Here is a 6,630-nt window from a genome sequence, read left to right on the forward strand (position 1 = left end):
GGGAGCTGTCCGCCCCTTCAGCTCTCTGTTGGGGAGTCGCTTTGGGAGCTCCGCGGGGAGCTGTCCCTTCAGCACCACCAAAGCAGCCGCCTTCTAGGAGCGGCGGAGGCGTAAACGGCACTCGATGCAAATCCTAAAGAGGTGCGCGTCTTCGACTCCAGACAGCCTCGCCTGCGGATGTCCCGGTTATCCTGTCCGAAAACTGAAGAAGGTAACGAGGCTTCGAGAGGAGGAGGAAGAAGAGAAGAGAATTGTGCTCATTCGCCTAGAGCTGAAGGATTCTCTCCTGCTCCCTCCTGGCGTGCCTTAAGGATACAAGGCGAGCCCTGCTGGATCAAAGCAAAGGCCCAACTAGTCCAGCATCCTGTTTCGAACCCGATGCCAGTGGGACCCTCATAAGCTGGGCAGGAAAGCAACAGCCCTCTTCCACTGTTGTCCTGAATCTGAACGTTCCAGTTATCTGTCCTGGTGAGAAGCAGTTTAGCTTCCCAGCAGATCTGAGGAGACGGAAATATCTTCCCATCGCTGTCTTCCCCTACCAGCTCAAGGGATAGGTAACCTCTTGCCACAAAAGAAACATGAGAAAGTCTGAGATGGTGTTATCATATCACCTAGGGTAAAATCCAGAGCCTCTAAAAGTTAGGTGTTCAATGTTAATTGGAGATGGCATTCAGGAAACAATGCCTACCTATAAGATTGATTTGTCCAGTATGTCTCATAGTGGGTTTCAGCATCAATCAAGGATCTTTCACTGGAGCAATCCACTCATGGGCCACTCATGATGGTGTGTAAAAGACCTGATTGGTGACTGCTCCACAACTGTAGGACTTTATTTCTCATGGAGATCCACCAAAGGGAAGCATGAACATCTTTCAGAGAATTCATGAAGCCATCTTGTTTTATTTATTTTAGGAATAGCTCAATATCATATGACATCAGCACATTTGTTAAGGAATTGTGACTGGATGTCCATTTTTTATTCAAATGGCTTGCACATGGAAACAAGCCCTGACATTCTGTACTGAGCCAAAAATGGTTCAAACTTTTTAAAAAAGGAATGTACAGCCTTGCAAATGCATTTATGCAAGTTACTAGCCTAGCAAAATTCTTACTAGCCTGCCCACTCACCAGTAAATATATGAATTAAATAGCAAAATCATCATCATCTCTAAAACTCTAATTTCAGAGCTCAGAAAATTGGTATTACAAAAATATATTTGGGGGTTATATTTGTTTTGCAATAACTTAAAGAAAGTATTTTAAAAACTGCATAGCACACAATAAAAACTAAAAACACTGAATCCTCTCATCTAAGAACTTTAAGATCACAGAAGAATTGTTCTGGGATTAGATAGGCCTGAAAATAAAATATTTATTGTTTCATTATAATATATTGTAGTGAAAAGCAATGCTTTACCTTTCTGCAAAGGAGTTTTTCTCTTTCCCCCTGGGCCCCACATCTATTTAGAAGAAGAAGGCTTTGCTGCTGAAGCTGGACATCCACACACACCCTGTATATCATTTTTCTCAGAATATGTATGGGCTTAATTTGTGCTGGATTTCAGTCCTGGAGCAATGTGATTTTAATACCAAAAGTCACTAATAATAAAATCTCTCTGGACCTTCTATACATATTTGGAGGGCAGGCTCTCCTCACCACCCAGGTAAATAGTTATAGACCTACACATTACATCAAATTAAGCAGGTTACAAGTGCATTCTGCATCTAAAGATCAATATTGACAATATGAAATGTTCAAATATGAGTGATTTAGACACTTGGTTCATTGATTAAATTTTATGTGTCCATTTGTGTCCACTGGGTGTCCAAAAGATAGGAGTGGTTGTCCATTTGGACACACAACTATTGCTTAAAAATGCCTTATGTGACATCCAAGCCAAAGATGAATGTGTGAAGATGGGAACCTGCGAAGATAGGAACTGTTTTTGGGGCCACATAACATTTTGTGGTGTTTGATCTGTGGTGGTTTTTTTCACATGTATAAATTATCACATATGGAACACTGAAGTGCTCCATTGTAGGCAGCCGTGGAGCCAGAAACCTGATACAGTGAATACTATTGTTGTCCAGGCAAAGCTCTAGTCTGATCTGGAAATCTTTGTAGTATTTCCAAGTTATGGGCAGCCAATGGCCAGCCAGGATGAGCAGAGTGACTCTGAGGCTTCCTGTTCAGGGAACACTCAAACCTGTAGACTGGCTCAACACATAGGTCACAAGCACAAGGATCTGTGGGACCCTTCTGATCCTAGACCCCTATGGGTCCTAATAAATATCTCTTGAAGTTGCAATGACCAGATGGTTTATATGAACCTGTGAATTTCCCCATAATGGCTTGAAATGATCTGTAATGATCTAGGGATTATGATCATATGAAGCTACCTAATTCTGAGTCAGACTATTGCTCCATCTAGCCCAGTATATACTCTGACTAGCAGTAGCTCTCCAGGGTCTCAGGGTCTTTCCCATCACCTCCTATTTGATCCTTTTCAATGGAGAGGCTAGGGATACTTTAACCCCTATAAAGTGTGAAATCTCCTTTCAGAGAAACTATATAGTCTAGTGGTTCTAAATTACTCTTCATCTAAAGATTGTAAATCCTGAATCATAAGATGGAAAGTGTAGACCATCTAATCCCCTGTCCTATCCTTTCTAGTACTGAACTATTTTTAAAGTAGTTAGAAAGTTGTCCTTTATGTTTAACTTGCATCTGCCAGTTTATGATCTGGAAATTGTTTTTCCTCCCATGCAGCATTTTCCTACCCATGTTTAGCAAGATGTAGGCCTGAGTTCAATGTAATTTACTCCCAAATAACAACTGCACCATTAGTCTTCTTTTAGCTTTCCTTTAAGACCTTTTTCATGCTCCACTATATATTTTCTGATCTTGTCAATGCCTTTCTACAGTGCTGGTTTACCTGAGACTGTCATTATAGTACAGTACACAATTCATTAGAAAGACTTCAGAGGTCCAATCCAACTGGGCATTTCATCCCTGTTGAAATTAATGGAAGCTGCACAAGTCCAGGTACAGTTGGTGGGCTAGTGCCCACAAGGACTGGTAGAGTAGAAGGCAGGGAGACAAACAGTAGGTGGAGCCAGAGCCAGTGCCAGGCAGAACCACCCCTTGACTAATTGTACGTAAGAAGGCAGGCAAGTGAGGGCTTGCTGAGAGCAGGCTAAAGGTGGTGGGGCAGTGCCCCATTCACCCTAATGGACTAGCCTCCTCTACTGTGAGCCAATAGGGCTTGTGCAGGGAAATGTGAAGGTTGATTGTGCCAATGGTCTCTTTTTCATGGCTAGGATTGGGGGAGGGGGAAGACTGTCTTGATCTGTTGATTCAACTTAGTGTAAGCCTTCAAAATAAGGAATATAAGCAATATATCCGTCTGGATACTATTTTTAACTAGATAGTGCTCTCTCTGTTTTTTAACAGCTTTCATCTTTGGGGGAGAAAATGCATAGAAATCTTTTCATGTAATGACAGGTTCACAGACTAAAGAGAATGACTAACATGAAAGGCATTAATCCTCCCCATATAGGCCGACCACAAGTTATAGTTTATTAATGACATGTATAACAGAAATTGAACAGCTTTCCCCGAAGGAGTCATTATTGAGGCAAAGTAATTCATGCTCAGCTTTCTCATTAAAATGGTTCTTTCAGTTTTGAAGCTTTTTGCTAACAGAAGGGAGAGCTTCATCAAGTTTAGAAATAGGATGCAAACAACCAGGACCTGCAACAAAATGTTGCAGTGTAGAGTGCTCCTGTTCAATATACTCTGTCCCATCCATCCCACAATAGTCAGACATCATTCTGTAGCCACTGAGCATGCTTAGTCCTCAGTGGGCTGTTTTAAGGTCTCTCTCCTTATGTTTTTTTCTGAAAGATTTTTTCTATTTTTGCAAGCCTGCTGATATCATTTCTTGTGTGTGGATGATGCCATTTTGGCTCCATAAGTACCAGCACCAGCTGAGACTGGTGTTAGTATATATGAACATATACTTTCCCCTCCTTTCATCTGTGCACCAGCGAGAAGCTATAGTGGTATCATTGGTGGTTCATTAATTTTTGCCATCCATAACAACAGCCTAATTAGAATTACCTTGCTGGATCAGATCAAGTTCAATCTAGCCTAGCATTCTGTTTCCAACAGTGGCCAGCCAGATATCTCTGAGCATTCATTACCATTGGACCTGTAAGGTATGGCCTTCTCTGTTTGTCCCCAGCATCTGGTATTCAGAGACATGAAAATTCCGTTTCACTGTTAAGGCTAATATCCATAGAAAAATCTATCCACTGTTATTTTTATTTTAAAAACACCATCCAAATAGCTGGCTGCCACCACATTGTGTGTTACTGAATCCCTTTAGTGAATTATATGTTGTGTTCAGTTCATCAGCTATGTCACAGAGCCTTTAACCTACTATGAATGTATGAAAACCATGAAAAGTTCTGTGACATCTTAAAGATGAGGAAATGCACCGTCGCTAAGCTTACATGGTCCTTTCCATCAGATGCATGTGTGTGCTTCAGGGCAGAGGCAAAGGCATGGATTCAGGGAAGGTATCAGAGTGGGAGAGAGAACTGCCCTCAAAACTAGGCCCAGATATTTCCATTGCCCCCAAAGCAGTTTGGCCAGCACATCTCCAGCCTGAGAAAGTTGTGTTGCCAGCCCAGTCCAGAAGCCCCAGCAGAACTAAGTCTCCACCAAGCCACTGGAGTCAATAGCTGTTGAAGCTGGCAAGGCCCTTTTAACTGAAGAGGCTTCTTGCACTGAAATTAGCACAGCTAGCCATCCAGATGGAGCTATAGCTCTATGTAAGGATCAGCTTGAAGTTGCTACTTCCAAGCCTTACTGCTATGAATCTCCAAATAGAGCTCCCTTTGAATGTGTCCAGAGAGCCAGTGTGGTGTAGTGGTTGGACTATGATGTGGGAGACCAGTGTTCAAATCCCCACACATGCATGAAGCTCACTGGGTGACCTTGGGCCAGTCACTGCCTTTCAGCCTCAGAGGAAGGCAATGGTAAACCCCCTCTGAATACTGCTTGCCATGAAAACCCTATTCGTAGGGTCACCATAAGTCGGAATCGACTTGAAGGCAGTCCATTTTCCATTTCTGAAGGTGTCCAGGGTGCTATCTGCCTCCTGAACTCTTGTCCTGTCTTGCCGCTTTGTTCCTTACATTATTTGAAGTGCTGGTTTTGAACTTTTAAATCCTAAATAGTTTTGGACCAGGTTACCAGATGGATTATCTTCCCCTGTACAAACTGGCCAGAATTTTAAGGTCTTCAGGAGAGGCCCTTTTTCATCTCTCACTACCATATATGTGTGACAGGAACACAAAAAGGGCCTTTTCAATGTTTTTTGAACTCCCTCCCTATGGAGTCTTGTATAGCTCCTTCTCTGTTAGCTTCTATTGTTAGCTGAAGACCTTACTTAAGCAGGATTACAAGCTGCCAAGTTGATTATTTACTGTTGTTGTATTGGGTTTTTTAAAAAATTGATGGCTGTTTTTACTCTTTTCTGTTATTTATCTGTTCTGTTTGAATTATTTTAAGTGTTCTTTTAAATATTATGACAGTGGTGGTGGTGGTGGTGAGGCAAGGGGGGATAAGATGAAGAGCAAGGGCATAGAGGGCAGACACTGTTAAATAATGTAAAAGGTAAAGGTGTCCCCGCACTTGTAGTGCGAGTCATTTCTGACTCTTAGGGTGACGTCTTGCGACGTTTACTAGGCAGACCGTATATATGGGGTGGGATTGCCAGTTCCTTCCCCTCCCCCTTAAATAATGAGAAAGTTCTAAAAATGTCAAATAAACTTGTAGATTAAAGGCGAATGTCAACAATGTTTAGCTTTAATGCCTGAATTGAATACTGCTTTCCTTAAATAATCAAACGTTATTTTGCTGCCTGCTGCTATGTAATCTTTTTCTAGCTTAATATGAGTGTCCTTTTTCAATCCCTGACCACTCTTTTTCATCTTGCACTTTTGTAATTTAGACCAAAATGGGCACGGGGCATGTCACTTTTGTGTTTTGTGTTGCACTGAGCACACTCCTGGCTCTGTTTCTTTCCCAAGTGATGTGTTCTGGCTCAACCAGGTAGTTTATGGCAAGAGTTCTAGGTCTGGCAAAGCAGAGTCAGGCAAGGCCAAGCAGGGCACAGTTCAGGTTTCAGTGACACAGAGCAGGGCCCAGTAAAGCAAGGCAAGGCAAGCCAAGTCCAGGTTCTGATAAAGCAGAATACTATCATTATCATAATGGCCTTATGCAAGCTTTTGATGCAGATACACTTGGAATACTGTGTACAGTGCTGGTGTATACTTTCCACCCCTTGAACTAGATGCAGATAAGAAGGAAGACAGATACAGGAATAGCGGAGAGCAGACTGAAGTTAGTGGGGCATTTGCCCTAATGGATCAGCCTCCAGTGATGATACACTTATCAGACGCTACAAATCAGGATTGCTGTGTGAAACCTGCAGTTTCAGAGGCAACGTGCCACTGAATGATAGTTGCTGGAAAGCAACAGTAGAAGATGGCTAATGCCTTCATGCCTTGCCTGTGTGCTTCCCTGAAGTGTCTGGTTGGCCACTGATGCTGGACTAG

Source organism: Rhineura floridana, chromosome 2, assembly GCF_030035675.1.
Source record: "Rhineura floridana isolate rRhiFlo1 chromosome 2, rRhiFlo1.hap2, whole genome shotgun sequence".
Lineage (NCBI taxonomy): Eukaryota > Metazoa > Chordata > Lepidosauria > Squamata > Rhineuridae > Rhineura > Rhineura floridana.